Raw genomic sequence first — 18,150 nt, forward strand, 5'->3', positions numbered from 1 at the left:
AAGATAGCAACTGATCCCACAGAGTGGTTAGACACTTCTACTCAATTAGTCACCCTCATTAAGGACACCTGTCTTAACTAGTCACCTGTATAAAAGACACCTGTCCACAGAATCAATCAATCAAGCAGATTTCAAACTCTCCAACATGGGAAAGACCAAAGAGCTGTCCAAGGATGTCAGAGACAAAATTGTAGACCTGCACAAGGCTGGAATGGGCTACAAAACCATTAGCAAGAAGCTGGGAGAGAAGGTGACAACTGTTGGTGCGATTGTTCGAAAATGGAAGGAGCACAAAATGACCATCAATCGACCTCGCTCTGGGGCTCCACGCAAGATCTCACCTCGTGGGGTGTCAATGGTTCTAAGAAAGGTGAAAAAGCATCCTAGAACTACACGGGAGGAGTTAGTGAATGACCTCAAATTAGCAGGGACCACAGTCACCAAGAAAACCATTGGAAACACATTACACCGCAATGGATTAAAATCCTGCAGGGCTCGCAAGGTCCCCCTGCTCAAGAAGGCGCATGTGCAGGCCCGTCTGAATTTCGCCAATGAACACCTGAATGATTCTGTGAGTTACTGGGAGAAGGTGCTGTGGTCTGATGAGACCAAAATAGAGCTCTTTGGCATTAACTCAACTCGCTGTGTTTGGAGGAAGAAAAATGCTGCCTATGACCCCCAAAACACCGTCCCCACCATCAAGCATGGGGGTGGAAACATTTTGCTTTGGGGGTGTTTTTCTGCTAAGGGCACAGGACAACTTAATCGCATTAATGGGAAAATGGACTGAGCCATGTATCGTGAAATCCTGAACGACAACCTCCTTCCCTCTGCCAGGAAACTGAAAATGGGTCGTGGATGGGTGTTCCAGCACGACAATGACCCAAAACATACAGCAAAGGCAACAAAGGAGTGGCTCAAGAAGAAGAACATTAAGGTCATGGAGTGGCCTAGTCAATCTCCGGACCTTAATCCAATAGAAAACCTATGGAGGGAGCTCAAGCTTAGAGTTGCACAGAGACAGCCTCGAAACCTTAGGGATTTAGAGATTATCTGCAAAGAGGAGTGGACCAACATTCCTCCTAAAAATGTGTGCAAACTTGGTCATCAACTACAAGAAACGTTTGACCTCTGTGCTTGCAAACAAGGGTTTTTCCACTAAGTATTAAGTCTTTTATTGTTAGAGGGTTCAAAAACTTATTTCACTCAATGAAATGCAAATCAGTTGCTATCTTTTATTTAAAGAAAACCTGAACTGAAAATTAAAAGTCAAAATAACCATACACAAGTCATACTTACCTCCTGTGTAGTCTACTCCTCAATCTATTTTTCCTCTCCTGAGTCCTGTTTGTCCACTCTGATCAATGGAATTCTCCGTCCTCCATTTTGAAAATGGCTATTACCCCATAACAGATTCCTGGTCAGCACACTGTTAAACTGTAACATCGCCCACTTGAGCCATAGGGAAACATGGACACATGAGTTCTCCTCTCAGCTATAACTGACAGCAACAGATATATAACTAACAGCAACTGATATATTTCAGTTCTGACAAAATGTTGTCAGAACTGGAAGGGATCACTGTAAGAAGAAAATTGTGAGCTTCTGAGAGGAACTGATCGCAAGGTAACTATGTAATGTTCATTTGAAGTTACCTCATGTGTTTATTTTAAATAATTTTGCTCAGTACAGGTTCTCTTTAGGGTTATTTTTTCGATTTTCCTTTTGATGTGCTATCTGCCACTGTTAAAATAAACCTACCATTGAAATGATACTGTTCTGAGACTTTTCATTTCTTTGTCATTGGACAAACTTACAAAATCAGTGAGGGGTCAAATAATTATTTCCTCCACTGTATTTCTGTGGAAATACTGCATTACTGCAATTCAGTAATTTTAGCCCAGTCACAGAACTCGGAAGCAACGGACCAATAAGAGAATGCAGACACAACTCGGAAGTATTTTTCCAATTACAGAATACAAAAAATGACCCCCCCCAAAAACTACTTAGAAATCAGAAACTGATTGGAAACCCACAGAATTGGCAATCGGCATTGGCAGAAATTGAAATTTCTGCGGAATTGAAAATCAGCATTTCCAACCATCCCTACTTCTGACAGAAAGCAACAGGGAAAAAGTCAATTGGATAAGAGCCTGTGTATGAAATGTGAAAGCAGAGGAAAAGGAAATACTGATTACCACTATTCAACGCACATATAGAGGTGATCATTGCCACTATAGCACAAATAAAGAGATAAGTGACTGGAGGTGGCCTTCATGTGGACCAATCAGGACCAGGGGCCCTGGTGTAGCTGCATCCTCTGCATCCCTGATTCTTACACCACTGTTCACAAAGTGTAGGTCCACTTTAAACTGGTTGTATATCATCAAGCATTACTAAGCATTGCTAAATAAAATGCCTTGCTAGTAACTTCATGGTTATTACCTTTGAGTAGAAAATGATTTTATATTTCCAATGAAAATGTTCACAATACAGTTGTATTTCGAGCTCCACTCTGCCAGACTGTGGTTATCAGAGGAGGTTGGTTCAATTAGCATTGTGAAACAGCACTTGGTAATAATCACAAAATGGGCAACCTGAGGACAAATAAGCAGCTGGTGTATTGTATTATCAGGTCTGGCTGATATGACTTTGGGAAGTGCCTATGAACTGATCAACACAGTAGAGCATATTGCCAGGAAAAGAGTAAATTGCAAATTTAGCTTTTGCTTTCAAGAGAAGCTCTTGGAAATAAATAATTAGAATCAGGAGTGTAACATAGAAAAGTAACAATATACTAACACACGCTGTGTTTTTGGGTCAGTTTTTCAATAGCAGCATTACTGTGAGACTGATAAGCAAGCTATTTGTGCTTAGGATGCAGGTAGTAATCTAGGGAGAATAAGTACTAATGCAGTTTCAAAATAGAATGAATACAAATACAGTATAAAAAGACCCAGCTAGTGGTCAGGCAATGCATGATTAACAAGGAGTTTAAGTTGGAACTTTGATGGGGCGCTTATTGAGAGGCAGAGCAGTTGTTCTGTATTGTTGCAGCAAAACGGACTCTAAACCTTGCTTTGTTCTTTTCAGTAATTGTTATTGAAGTTCAAACAGTTTATGAGATCTAATTTCTCGCGGACATTTAATGTCCATGACTTTTATCTAAGATGGGCTTCACTTCAAGGGGTCTAAGATCAAAAAACAAATATATAACAAGAGTCTTCAAGAGCCTTTCGGATTTTATCACAATTTCTATCTCTAGATCTTCTTGTTATGGTATAAAGTGACTATAAACTTGTGGGGGAGAATGTGTTAGCTGCATGCTTTTAAGTGTGGCACTGCATTAGTGAGTAAAATCAACCATTTATTCATTTCTATGGTTATAACATGCATCTTTGTTATTTGTGAACCACCATCTTTCAAAAAATAAAGTAAAATAATCCACTTATATATATTGCACTGGCAATTTAGGGATGAAGCGTTGTACACATGGTAAATGTAACTCTGCTAAGGTGGCCAACAATTACCGCCACTGCCAAGAATCCAGCATGTGTACAGCATGTCTTGGCCCCCCTTGGCTGGGGTCAGCAATCAACCAGGCAGATCGCATCAGCTGAGTGAAGGCTGAGAGAAGCAGGGTTTTTTGGCAACCACTGCATGCCACATACTGCCGAAGCTTGGCGTGGCTATAGCAGTAATGCTACAGTCTGCGCCCCACGCACGGGTAATTTGTGGATCCATCGATTGCTGAACCCTGAATTACTTCTACCTCCAAGTTGTGATGACTCGGAGGTGGAGGCATTGTTCTACCCACTCACCCCGCCCTCCATGTGACATCACATGTGTGTGAGACTTTAGTTCACAAGGAATCTGTTATCAGATGTGTATTATATCTGTACCAGAGATATTATACTAATAGCCAAAAAAGGCATTTTTATGTTAGTTCATAAGAGTTTGTACCACATACAGCATTTTAAATACTAATTTGTGGTTTCATGCTGTACTTTAAAGGGACTCCGAGCTCTGGCTAAAATAAAAATGTTCACTTACCAGGGGCTTTCTGCAACCCAGTGCTGGTTGGGACGTCCCACGCCGGCCCCCTGGCTCTTCTCCCCACGGCTGTCCATATAGGGCTGATCGGCGGCTCCCCGGGCGACACTGGCTTAGTGTCGGGGCTCCTTCTTCCGCAAACCTCATCAATGACGTCGCACGCCGGCCGCCTCGCGTCATCACGGCGGCCGGCGTGACAGCACGGCGCATGCGCGATTAAATCACGCATGCGCCAGCCTGTCACGCCGGCCGCCGTGATGACGCGAGGTGGCCGGCGTGCGACATCATTGATGAGGTTTGCGGAAGAAGGAGCCCTGACACTCGGCCAGTGTCGCCCGGGGAGCTGCCGGACAGCCCTATATGGACAGCCGTGGGGAGAAGAGCCAGGAGGCCGGCGTGGAACGTCCCGACCAGCACTGGGTTGCATAAAGCCCATGGTAAGTGAACATTTTTATTTTAGCCAGAGCTCGGAGTCCCTTTAAGTATGCGCGTGGTATTTTATGTAGTATTTCAAGGTTTCATGCAGTTTTTGATTCATTGTTGCAGTATATAGGAAATGGAAGCCAGCTGTGATATAATTAGCATGTTGTTATTGTATCAAAACTGCCATCTGCAGTGCTTTGCTTTAATTTATATATGTATAGAAATGTATGATGATTGTGCATAAATGTCGTCAGACTGCCACTGATGAACACTGGCAGTGAATCTTAAAGAGGAGCTGTACTAAAAATAATGTAATTAATAACATTTCTGATTTTTTTTTTTTTTTACAATATTACTTTATAAATAATTTATGTTATAATTTGATTGTAGCATGTGAGCTTTTGTATTAACTGAAAAGTTGGCAGTATTCACCGGCAATTTTTGAGGCTGAATAGCATTGAAGAATTTGCGGAAATGTGTAAAGGCAAATATTAACATGAATATGCTTCATTATTGTTAAAATCTGTGGCGAGTGAGAATGACCCAATTCACCAGAAGATTAAAGTGGACCCAAATTCAAAATACAAGATTTCAGAAATAAAATCTATTGTCTGAATTATAATGATAAATAGCAGCCTTTTTTCAGCTGCATGATGACAAATATAAAATATTTTACATTTATTGGAGAAACCCCTCCCTTCCTTTCAAATTGCCGGGACAGGATCCGGCAAACTGGTGGAGTAGATGGTGTCCAGCAAAGGATGAATTGCTAATGGCTGCCACCTGTATAACCCTAGTTATGAAAAGAGAAGGGTGAAGCAGTCACTGAGTGTGTATTTATCTTTGTATGTGTCAGATTGGTGCAACTACATATTTTTAATTTAAAAAAAATGTTTGGTTTGGGTCCACTTTAAGCATGAAATTCTCACTCGCTCACCCATATATGCAAACTCCCCAAATTTAAATTGTCATAAAGGTGAATAGACGAGTATAATTACAGCAGTCACCAAAAAGAATGATTCCTTCAGAATCAAGTTGTTGGTCCTGTGGCCTGTGTCAAGGGATGTAAAAAACCAATAGTGCCTAAACCATGATACCTGATCCCAGTACCTCTTCACTGCAATACAACAATGTACATTTTTTAATATCCTTACCTGCCATATTTTTCTCAATCCTAAGCAAAAAAAATGAAAAATAACAACGATTTGGATATCACATAATTGATACCGAGGTGCATTTGCAATAAACTTTTTCTCCTAGGTGATATTTTTTACACCTTATCAATATAATGCCTCTTATAGCACCAGCAAGCAAGAACATACTCAAAATAATCTTGCTACTGTTTTTTCACATACTTTTTTGATGCTTTTTCAATTAGAAAGTGCTGAAAAGTTATTTCAAAGGGAAAATGAAAAATGATCTCCTCCGATAAAGCATAGTAGAAACAGTTAATTGCATATAGTCCCAAGTGCTATAAATGCATGAATGAAAGTGCTTTTGAAACATTGGTACATGTAAGCACCGTGGTAGATGCTGTCAGCTTGTCTCGTCCTGGATGCTACATGTAGTGTCCAGAATTGGCTACATTTGCTGCTTTCGAGTCTCCCTAGGGAGCTCAAAATGCAGTGATTCAAATGCCAGAAATCGGTGCTAAAACCTTATCTGCTCATTTGCAGATAAAGATGGCTAGAACTGCAGATTTTGCGTTCGCGAACTGCGAACGCAAACTTTTGCAAAAGTTTAAGTTCGCGCGAACCAGGTGAACCACCATAGACTTCAATGGGCATGTGAATTTTAAAACATGCAGGGACTATTTTTGGACACAAAAGTGATGGAAAAGTTGTTTCAAGGGATCTAACACCTGGAGGGGGGCATAGCGGAGTGGGATACATGCCAAAAGTCCCTCGGAAAATTATGTATTTGACGCAGAGTAGGGATACAATCCCTAAAGGGCAGAAATCACATTGCATTTGTAATTGGAGGCATAAAGTGCTTTAAAACATCTTGCACGTGTATATATCGATTAGGTAATGTAGTTTGGGCATCACCTTTTTGGAAAAATAATTGCGGCCTGGTATCTTCCACTGCGGTGTCCCAAACGCCACAAATTTTTGGAAGGTCTCAGATTCCACCAGCTTGTATGGTAACAGCTGGCGGGCTAACAGTTCTGACAAACCAGCTGTCACAAGCTGGGCAAGGGGGTGACTGGCAGATATTGGCTTCTTCCGCTCAAATATTTCCTTAACCAATGCCTGGCTGCTGTGGGCAGAGGAGCAAGAACTTCTCAAGGTGAGAGGCAAAGTGGAGGAGGGTGGCTGTGAAACTGCAAGGGCAGCAGAGGATAAAGCGGCAGAAGATGCTGCACCTGAAGGAGGAAGAGGAGTCGGAGGGTGGCTTTGCCTTTGTGTGCTGCTTTTCCTCATGTGCTCCTGCCATTGGTGTTTGTGATGGTTAATTAAGTGCCTTAGTAAGGCACTTGTCCCTACGTGGGTGTTGCTTTTTCCACCACTTATTTTTGGTGGCAGATAGTAGAGGTGGCATCATTGTAATCTGAGGCAGAGACACAAAAAAATGCTACACTAGTGAGCTTTGGGGGGACGGCATTTTGCTGGTGGCGGTTGCAGCTGGCATTGAAGGGCGTGTTGGCTGGCTGACCCTAGGCGGCAATAGATGCCGTCGGAAACTGCCACGAGCTGTTTCCGACAAGCTCCCCCTGCTGCTTACATCAACTCGTCTCCTCCTCCTCTCTGTCTCCCCCTCTGAACTGTCCCCCTGTTCATCTTATCTTTCGGGCACCCACATGGCATCCATGCACACATGATCATCATCCAAAGCTTCACTTGTATCAGACACTTCCAAAACTGCACCAACCACAGGTAGTTCATCAACATCCTCATACCTTACGTTGTCTATGTATGTAGTGACACCTAACTCAGACATATGTGGTGGTGTTGGTGTAACATCCTTAGCACCTTCATCTTATAACAATAATCGTTGTGGATCAACAAATTCACCACAAATGTGGGAATAACTCCTGTGACATCTGATGTGGAGCAGCTGTGGTACTAGTAGTAGTGGTTGTGGGGTGCCCGAATCAGAGCAGGATGAGGAAGATATGTTACAGTTGGAGGCGTAAAAGCCCATATGCAAGTCTTTCTTTCTCCTGAGTTTTCTCCTAGGTGATATCTTCATAACTTGTCATAAAATTCAAGCCACCAGCACGCAAGAAAATACTCAAAATAAATTTGATAGTACTTTTTCACCAACTTTTGGGTATTTTTTTCATTTGTAAAATGCTGAAAATTTAGTTTAAAGAGAAGATTACAATTATCTCCAAGGAGATAACTTAGGTGAAACATGTAATTGCATATGGGCCTAAGTGTTTTAAAACAGTGAGCGAAAGAGTATAGTAGAACTACAAAGCCAAGCAACTGACTGTGGCCTGTAAGCAGTGTAAATGTAACCCACACAGATATCAATAAAAGATACAGTAACAAACTAAGCACAGCTTATGATAGACAGTGTGCTGGCTTGCTTGCAATATAGATAGAAGAGTATAGTAGAACTACACAGCCAAGCAATGACTGTGGCCTGTATGCAGTGTGACCAGTGCTTTCATCAACAAACAGAAGTGCCTAGCTAACTGCCCCTGTCTCTGCAGCAATGTCTCTCCCTTCCACTCACTACAGGAGCAGCACCAGACTGAGAATAGCTGGCACTGCTGCATTTTTATAGGGGGGGGGGGGGGTGGGGGGGCGGTCTGTGGGTGAGTGCAGCCTTGTTGGCTGCCATGTGTCTGCTGACTGTGAAGTAGGGTGTCAAAGTTCAGCCCAATGACAAGGTATTGGGGGCGGATGGAATCGCCCTATCTGTTCACTACCCGCCGCGAACACAAACAGCTGATGTTCTCTGGTGAACCGTTCAGGCCATATCTATTTGCAGAAAGGCTTCTAGCATCGCCTAAATGAGTCTCTGCCGTAAACCCATGTAGACCGGCCCTAACAAGACTTTACAGTGCCAGTAAACACTAATCCCTTACACCTTCTCAGTTGAGGCCTATTTCCACCTGCACGATAAGGGATAAAATAATTAGTACATGCCCCAGCATCCCGTCTATCCAACTATTCCGAGATTATGCCAAGCTGAACCATGATCTTCTAAATAAGAAAACCAAGGATTCCAGACTTTCTAAAACTTGGATAGGCAATTGCAACTTAGATAAGTCAGCTTATATAACTGAATAGACATGTTAACAACTGTCATCCACATAGCAAAAGTGGGATGTGATTGTCCAGTTAAAGAAGGAAGGAGTGTAGGAACAGGCAGAACTTTACTCAGGTCATTACCAACCTGAACGTAAAGAGGGCTAATCTGAGAACTGGTCCAAAACACATGAAAATATATATCAGCATCATTTAAAGTGACACTAACGCAACTGTGGGGAAAAAAGGTCAGACACTCACCTATGGAGAAGGAAGGCTCTGGATCTCATAGAGCTCTCAATGTCATTGTTCCAGCACTGTCATCCCCATAAAAGATATTTGGCCAACTGGTCAATATGCCTTCAGGGGTCCTTGGAAGGCTTTGTAAGCACTCTTGTCATTGTCATAATGACAATAAGGTGTACCTGAGACGAGATGCATCTCAGAGGTACCATACTTACCTGGGGATTTGTTAAGCCCCCTTGAGGCTGCTCATCCCTCGCCGTTTCCCCAGGTGGCTCCTATAAGATGCAATACTGCATGAAAGCCTGCGTTCCTGTGGCTATGAGCGTTCTGCACTAGGGCAGTACTACTGCACAGGGGCAGAACACTGCCAGGGATGGGAGCGCATCCTTGACATTAATGTTTTAAAAGATGGGCGGCTCCATACTGCGCATGTGCAAGTGCACAGTGCCGCCTGTCTTCAGAAGCATGAATGGGCCACAAGTGCTTCCAAGACCTTTAGAAGTCTCCTAGTGGTGGAAAATTTTAATGGGGAGGGAGAGCACTGGAACCAGGACACCGAGAGAAAACTGGTAGGACTCTAATGAGATCCAGAGCGTTCCCTTTCCATGGATGAGTATTTGACTTTTTTTCCCCCAACAGTCATTTCAGCATTGTTTTAACAGATGCACAGATTAATGCATCATTAATGCATCAGTAGTGTTGAGTCTTCTCTTTTCCAGCGTTGGATCCCTGATGTACCCCAGGTGCATCCACTGCTGTGCTGATCTGTCCTGAAATGGGATGACAGCCAGGAGAGCAGGCACTTAAAAATTTACCTTATAAAGCGGGGCAGGGGGCTATTAGGGCCCCCTCCTCCTTCCTTCCCTTTTACAGAGTGCAGCAGAGCTGTGCTGTTTTGTGCTCTCATCATGTCAGGTCTCCTTCTCACTCTTGGCAGCCACTCGCTCTGGCTTCCAGTCATATGCAGTGGGAGCCAGGCATGCAGCAGAGGGAGTGGTGCCAGGAGAAAGAGGAGACCAGATGTGACAAGAGCAGGCAAATATATTTACACAGCTCTGCTGCAATCTGCAAAAAGGAAGAGAGGAGGAGCAGGGCCTCGTACCCCAGGAGAGGAACCTGTTTGCTGCAGGCGTTCCTGTGAAGACCGTGTTTGCTGAGGGGCCCAGATGAGTATAGTTACACCCCTGCAAAAGATCACAGGATGGGGGCCCTAAAAGGGGAGTAAAGGAGAAGGTCTGCCACCCTCACCCTGTTTGGGAACAACCTGAACATTTTTGCAGGAGGGCGCCAACGATCTAGTTACACCACTGACTGGAGGAATAGCGAGGCAGTGCTGTTACAATAAAATAAAATCCTGACTTATCTAGTTGAATATCTATAGCTTGCATAACTACTTTCAATCTATAAACTGTGTCCTGGCAGACACTTAACTCTTTTTTTATTCTATACTGTTTCTGTTAACATAAATAAAATAAAATAACTTCATTTTTTATTTTCTTTATAAATTTACATAAAAGCAAGTTTTTATTTCCAATTCCACCCATTTTTATTCATGAGTTTAGGTTATTAAGAAAATCTTTCTAAACAAAAGTATGTAAAACATGGATCTAGCTCCCTTCAGGCAAGGGCATTTCAGTTGACAGAACTGAGTGACAGATGCAACATTTTAACGGTTGCTTTAACCACAAAACTGCCTATGAAACGCACTTCATGGTATGTTCTGCACATCTAACAAGCATTGGGAGCTATAAAATATGCAAACAATCCTCTGCAATGAGATAAAAAAGACCCTTACGATGCTTATCTTAGTAAAATGCTCTGGAGAGACACAAATTCTGAAAATATGTAGAATTTTTTGGGGAGCTAGACATATATACATTTGATATTTACTATATGACATTTTGCATTTTAATGTAGAAAGAAACTATATATTTATCAAAAAATCAGGAATATTGACTGTGTCGTGCTCGGAATTGGGTTTGGCACCCTAAGACTCAAATAACACAATAAACAGCAGTGTAAGAAAGATACATTAATGTGGCTAAATTGCTATAGATTACAATAGATATTATAATCTTAATTTTAATTATTTTATTCAAATTCAGAGTTTCTTAAGATGGCTTAATTCAGTTTCAAATGAATTGTTTAGTGGCAGCAGCTAGCTAATAATAGTTTTACTTTAGGTAATGAAGGGTATTATTAACCAGCTGTTTGGGCACCTCCAGGCGAACCAAGTAGACAGACGAGCTCTATGAAGTTTGAGGCTAACAGCTTCATTTGCCAACACAAATTAAAATTTTCTGATTTGAAAGTTTAAGGAGAAAGAAAGCATTAAGGTCTTATGTGATGCATTCTCTATTACATTTATTTAATAGCATTTTAAACACAAAGATTTACCATATATTCCGGCGTATATGACGACTTGGTGTATAACACAAGAGACCTGGGGCCCCTGGGCTGTCATGTGGACCAGTGTTTGTGTATAACACAACCCCCCAACTTTTCCAGTTAAAATATAGAGTTTGGGATATACTCGCCATATAAGACATACTCTCTACCAATGTACTCCAAAGAAAAAAAAATCATATACTTGTGCTATGGAAGAATAGATACTGGTGTTGTACTGTATGTGGTACCCAGTATATAGGCGATTGTTGGATTGGTCAACTCTACCTCTCCCTAAGTGGATTGGTCAGCTCTCCTTGTCCACCTGTTTATTAGAGCGGTATGTAAGAATAGATCACACTGTGCCCATAAAAGACACCTCTTTCACCCTTCTGGCCTACCCTTGCATCCTATTTACCCCCTTCTCTGCCTCTCAGATCTCGCTCATGTGTGCCTGTGCCGCTTCACTACAGTCCTCAGCAGTGAGATCTGAGAGTCAGTAACGAGATAGGGCATATCACCAGGCATATAGGATGACCCCTGACTTTTCAGAAGATTTTCAAGGGTTAAAAAGTAGTCTTATACGCCAAAATATACAGTATGTATATTCAATAAATACTTAGACATACTCTGAATATACTGTGTGTGTGTGTGTGTGTGTGTGTGTGTGTGTGTGTGTGTGTGTGTGTGTGTGTGTGCGTGCGTGCGTGCGTGCGTGCGTGCGTGTGTGTGTGTGTGTGTGTGTGTGTGTGTGTGTGTGTGTGTGTGTGTTATTTAAAAATGTATGACATTTGCAAAAGTGTAATTCAGTTTGTTACATAAACACCCTGGTCAAGTTTGTGTAAGGTTTGCCGTTTTGCTAAGTGCATATAAAGAAAAAATTAGTAGGTATTGAAACATGGAGGACAAGCAGATGTTACCATCTCTACTGAAGCATGAAACTATTTAAATAGGTTACCCTGGTAGCCAAATAAACCTGTGATGTGGATGCATCAGTCATACCAAGCACATTTTCCAGTTTTATAGGTGCAGTACTGAAAGCTATAGCATTCCAATATGTCCTTTATGTGGCACTTATGAAAATATTACACTGTTATCATAGTGAAGATTGGATTAAACAAAAGATTAAAAAAATAGTTGTAGCCAAATCCTGACATTAGTCTGTAACACATTAAAAAAAAAAAGGATTTATGCTTTTAAGTAAAGAAAATGCATCTTTTCCTTAAATGCATATATACATATGTATCAAACGCAGATAGAACAGAGGCGCCAAAAAGAGTAAAAACACTATTATTTAAAAACAGTAAAAAGAGGGAAGGTAAGGTGGACTTACCTCCCTCTAGCAGTGGAAAACAAAACTCTGAGGTAGAGTAGAATGCATTTATTAAACAGTGTAACTCCTAAAGATGCAACGCGTTTCGCGGGCCACAGCACCGCTTCCTCAGGCTATACAGGAGTTCAAAAAAGCTGTATCCAATCCAAGTATTGAATGAGTGCCTCTGTCAGACAGAGGCACTCATTCAATACTTGGATTGGATACAGCTTTTTTGAACTCCTGTATAGCCTGAGGAAGCGGTGCTGTGGCCCGCGAAACGCGTTGCATCTTTAGGAGTTACACTGTTTAATAAATGCATTCTACTCTACCTCAGAGTTTTGTTTTCCACTGCTAGAGGGAGGTAAGTCCACCTTACCTTCCCTCTTTTTACTGTTTTTAAATAATAGTGTTTTTACTCTTTTTGGCGCCTCTGTTCTATCTGCGTTTGATACATATTACTTATCCACCCTTGGTGGAGGGGTACGCCCCCTTTTTTCTCCTGTCTACAGAGAGCGACTTTTATACCCGAGTGGGGTCGGGTACCAATTCTCCCCACCTGCCTTTCAAGTGGTTGCCTGCTGGTGACCCTTTTTTGTGAGTATATTTCTGCACGAACTATCTAGACAGATTTTCTCTGTTAAAACTATATTGCACTATTGGGCTCTCGGTGCCCTGTTTTTTCTTTTGTTTTGCATATATACATATATACAGTGTTTGCACAGAGGGACAAACAAGAACACCTCTAGCAGCTTGTGAGAATCTTATTGAACTTTGGGTGGTACCACAACTTTTAGCCAAAACAGTTTAGCAAATTGCATTTAAGAAAATGGTGCACATTTTTGCGGTAAATAGCAAGGACCCCATACGTGCTATAATCACCTAATTTGTGAGGTATGCTAAGGAGAACAGTGGGAACAAGTGGGGAAAATATTTACAAAAGGAACTTGTAGTTTTTGAGAAAGTTGATTTCAAAATTACGATAAGAAAAATGGTTTTGAATTGTTGTTAATAGCAAAGCCCCCTTATGTGCTAGAAACACTGAATTTGCAGGGTACATGGAGGGGGACAGTGGGTATAAGAAGAACAAAAAATTCAAAAAGACCCTATAATTTTGTAGAAAATCAATTTTAAAGTTTCATAGTAAAAAAGAATACATTTAAATTGGGTAAATGACAGATAATGTAGCAAACTTGATGGTAGTTACATATATCATAAGAAAGAGCAATGAATTTCATGATGGGGTTTCCAGGGTTAAACCCTGTGGAAGTGGCAACACTTTGGCCAGGGATCGCTATACAACCGCAATATGGCTGTATAAAGATCCTTGGCAACTTTATTTTACCTATTGTTTGAAACATTTTTTTTAATGTTCAGAGTGTGAGAAATTAAAAAAAATGTGGTGTCCCCCTCCCAAGCCTCTTTAATCCCATGTTTCCCAAGTTCCCCATGCAGTGCTAGGATAGCCAGAATGTGGAGCCCCGGCTGCTTGGGGCTTTGCACCCTGAGCTATACCAGCCCGCATGGTCCATGGTATGAGGGTTCTAGGGAGAGGGGTTGCCAAGCCTCCTCCTCCCCCCAGAGCCCTTGTCCAATCCACGGACAAGGGCTCTTCCCCAGCTTTGGTACCCCAGGAGGAGGTGGGGGTCGACGGTGCCCTGGGGGGTCAGGGTGGCATCTGGGAGTCCCCTTTAAGAAGGGGACCACCAGATGCCCGCCACCCTCCCAGGAGAACTGAGTATAGGTGTACTATTTCCACAAAGAGTTAGATTAAATAAGAACACAAAACAAAAACAGTCCTTTAATCTTAATTAACCAGAAATACTTACTATTACCTTTAAAAAAGAGTCCCCACGCCAATTTCCTCTGAAATGTAACATGTCAATATCCTCTAATCTTGCAACCTTCACCTTTATTGAAGATCTCCGCGCACTCGACGTCAAGCACCACCGCTCACGCCACCAGCTCTAGCTATACTAAGTATAGCTAGAGCAGCTCCATCTCACTCTGGCATGGCTCTTCTCTCCACATACCGCACTTATAGTGCCCACCCACGCTGTTACCCTGGAACACCCATACCCACTATGCAATTTTTGGATAATTTTTCCCGACCACCGATTTGCAAGCAATGAGCAATCCTATCTCACGACACTGGTACAGGTGCACAATTATGCAAATGATATTTGGCTATGTGCGGCAACAATGACCGTCATGGTGGATTGAATCTTTAAGATCGATGACTTCTGCACAAAGTACCGCAATCATTTGAGATCTTGTTTGTATCTGTCATGTGACATTGCATTTGCCCATTGCAGGAGGATGGATCAGGGAATGCTCGTCATCGTGGGAAGTTGCTGTAATCTATCTTCCTACGTTCTTTAGGTGAGTATTCAGCTTTAGAGAAACAAAGTGGTCCTTGCACTCATGCAAAGATAAAATTGTGATGTCACTAGGGGGTATGTCTGCACTTCAACTTCAATGAAGTGCAGACGCATGTTGAAATTGTATTGCGTAGATAAGATTAAAAAAAGAATAAAAAGCACAGGGTGTCAAGAATATAGCAGCTAGTTATGAGGCTGAATACAGGAGTATATTTCTATCATTTTTCTAATCTGCTGTGTATTATGTCAAAGGTGTAGATATGCCAGGCTAGATTCATGGACTGTTCATGTGATTGTGTGTGTGTGTCAATAGACCGACATTAGCATACAGTTCCTCTGGACAGCCAGAAACAGGTAATTAGGTTCCCTTTTGTCTGCCACCCTGCAAATGTGGGGCATTGCTTTGATCTTTTGTATTAATGTAGACGGCTGCCTGTTGGTCAAAACAATATCTGACTAAGTGAGTCTGCCAAGTTCAAAGTGGACAGGAATGTTTGACATTTACATATGACAGGCCTGCTGGAAGGTTGAGGAAGCCTTAATCAATGGTCACCTGGCATGGGGGAAGTCCTTTTTGATGACCTGAAAACTGAGACAGGAAAAACCTTGAAATTCACATGTCACACCTAGCCCAGATGTGACAAGTGGCTCGGCAGACTGTGATGTCACAAACGGGGAAATTGCGTTAGTCTTGGGGCAAGAAACTGAATCTGGCCAGGAAATGGCTTATTATGCCAAGAGCAGTCAAGTCCCCACCTTTGATCTGCTGCAAAATACACTTTTAAAACTAGTTCCTCCCCTCCCCAAGGAATTTGCAGCCTCTGGGCATATCTCACAGTATAAAAAGCAGAGCCAGATGCCTAGAAAGAATCGTCTCCTGGAGGTAGCGCATTGCTAGGGATGATCGCAACTCCTGGTCGAAAAAACAGCGTCCTCCCGTCAAACAACGTTCTAACCTAAGCTGGTAACGTTCTCTTTTTCCCCCGTTTATTTTTACGCAAATATCCTGTGTATTTTTGTAACTTTTATCTTTGTAACTTTTTTACTTTGTTTTTTTGTACATCTTTTGTATATATTAAGTTCTGCATTGTTCCACATTTTCCTGGAATATTAAATCATTATTTAAATAAGTTTGACTTCTGCTGTACTAAACCAACACTCATAGCCTAGAAGAGACTGAAGTGCAACTGTGTATAAATCCATGCCTAATTGTACGTTTGAGTAACCCTACCGTATGAGATTGTAATTGCATTGTGTGTGGGGGCGTTTGTCATACATTGGCCTAAAGCACGCAGCTGACCCAACGTACGAAAACGCCAGTGCGAGTAGCTCGACAGCAGAGTAGCTAACAGTATCGTTCGGAACGACTGTTAGTGGTTTTGCTTCACTACAGTGTAAGATTGCAACTGTGCGTGTGTGTGTTCCCGTATTCGGCCTAAAGCGCAAAGCTGACCCGAATATGAAAACGCGGATTGCGTGGTGAGCACCCGACAGCCGAGTGGACGTGTCTAGCAGACCGCTAGTGGTGGCAGTAAGGAGCTTTTGAGGGGTCACAGCCTTGTTTGTAGCTCGAATAAGGCTTCTCCCTGCTTGATCTGGTCAAACCCGCAGTCGGGAACCGTATACGCAGGCGTGCCGCGGGCCGGTTCCTGACACAGGGCAATGTACTTTTTTTCTGATAAGAGCTAAAAGGGTATGATTTAAATAATGACATGATAACTTATGGAATAGTTAGCTGTTTGATTCAATTCAAAGAGTAAACTTGCCTCATGTGAGTAAACTAACAGCCCGCATCATAGATTCGTCACTGGTTGAAATATTAAGTTAGTGCTTGTGACGTCAATGCAAAACGAATAAGCCACATGAATATTGGTCTTAAATCACTATTGCTTTGCTGAACTGTCTTACGTGCTACAAACTAACTCTAATACAGTTTGTTATCACTGAAAAAATATATAAAAAGAGTGTGCCCTTCTTATTTAACTCATTACCCCCCCCCCCCCCCCCCATTCATAGTAGTTTTTCTCAACATGGCTGAACTTATGAATGTTCTGCTCTGCCATCTTAACTGTAAGAGCCCCCATGACTACTGACAATGAGTGTACTTTACAAGGGTACCGTTGTCCAGTGCTAAGGACAGGCAACTCATCCCTGTCAAGCGTTCCATTTGTCTAGGTCAATAGACCAGTAGGAAGTCCTAGTGGGAGATGCAACTGAAGATCAGGATAGTATCCCTTAAGTTTCGTATACACATTCAACAAAAGCACATGACCAACCTAACGACATGACCAACCGCACGACCAAGAGATTGCACAACTTGTATTTTCCATGCATCAACCAACTGAATGACCAATTCATTTGCCTACTGTGTACATAAACAGAATGATGGACTGCACGCTATGGCTGCATTCAAAATAATTACATATTATTCAAACGACTTGTACACATGTGGCCAACTGCATGACATCCATCCAACAGTCGTGTGAGTTGATCCACCTCTTGGATTGGGCAAACCGCCTGTTATCAGTCGCTCGTCTAGTCGTTTGCCACACATACACACACTGAACTATTCTCCAACAGACCAAATTTAGATGATAGTTGGGTAGAAAAGTTGCACATGTGTCTGAGCCTTTAGCTTTGCTGTTCCAATGGCAAAGCACTTTCTCATTGTTTAGATCAATGTATATGTAAATAAACTAAAATAATGGAGAAGGACAGACAGGAACAGTTTTATAAAGAGCAATGGTTTTCTCTTCAAACGCTTTGCTTTGCTTTACCCTTTCAAACCAAAAAAGATCCTGGCAAACAGTTATCTTCAGTTCCTCAAACTTACACAATGAAGGACTGATGTATTGTAAAAACTACTGCCTAGGTAGAGAAACTTTTTTTAAATTAAAAATACTTTATAATGTGAAGACTAGTTAAAGGGTAACCCTAATAATTGGATTTCAGATATCTTGGAAAATCACTATACATTTTCTTTTCCATACTGTTACTATGTGATAACACAATCAGGGTAAATAAAGGAATAAAGAAGTCCTTAAGATCTGACCTTCATCAAAATATTTCTGAGACATACAAATGTTTAATTAAATAAAAGGTACTAAATATACAATATTTTTTTTTATCCATTGTGTGCACCTTATGT

The 18,150-nt window shown here is 41.8% G+C and overlaps 1 protein-coding gene and 1 long non-coding RNA gene across 14 annotated transcripts in view; one reads left to right on the plus strand and one right to left on the minus strand.

Annotated features, from left to right (window-relative positions):
* Nucleotides 1-18,150, minus strand: part of DMD (dystrophin) — a 3,066,377-nt gene that overhangs the window by 2,209,699 nt on the left and 838,528 nt on the right. The gene's annotated exons all lie outside the window — the stretch shown is intronic.
* The window catches only part of LOC137546201 (uncharacterized), a 40,176-nt gene continuing 36,961 nt past the window's right edge, over nt 14,936-18,150 (plus strand). Inside the window, exon 1 of the long non-coding RNA XR_011026195.1 lies at nt 14,936-15,003. This is a non-coding gene — a long non-coding RNA (uncharacterized lncRNA). The remainder of the gene's footprint in view (nt 15,004-18,150) is intronic.

The sequence above is a fragment of the Hyperolius riggenbachi genome, chromosome 2 (assembly GCF_040937935.1).
Source record: "Hyperolius riggenbachi isolate aHypRig1 chromosome 2, aHypRig1.pri, whole genome shotgun sequence".
Classification (NCBI taxonomy): domain Eukaryota; kingdom Metazoa; phylum Chordata; class Amphibia; order Anura; family Hyperoliidae; genus Hyperolius; species Hyperolius riggenbachi.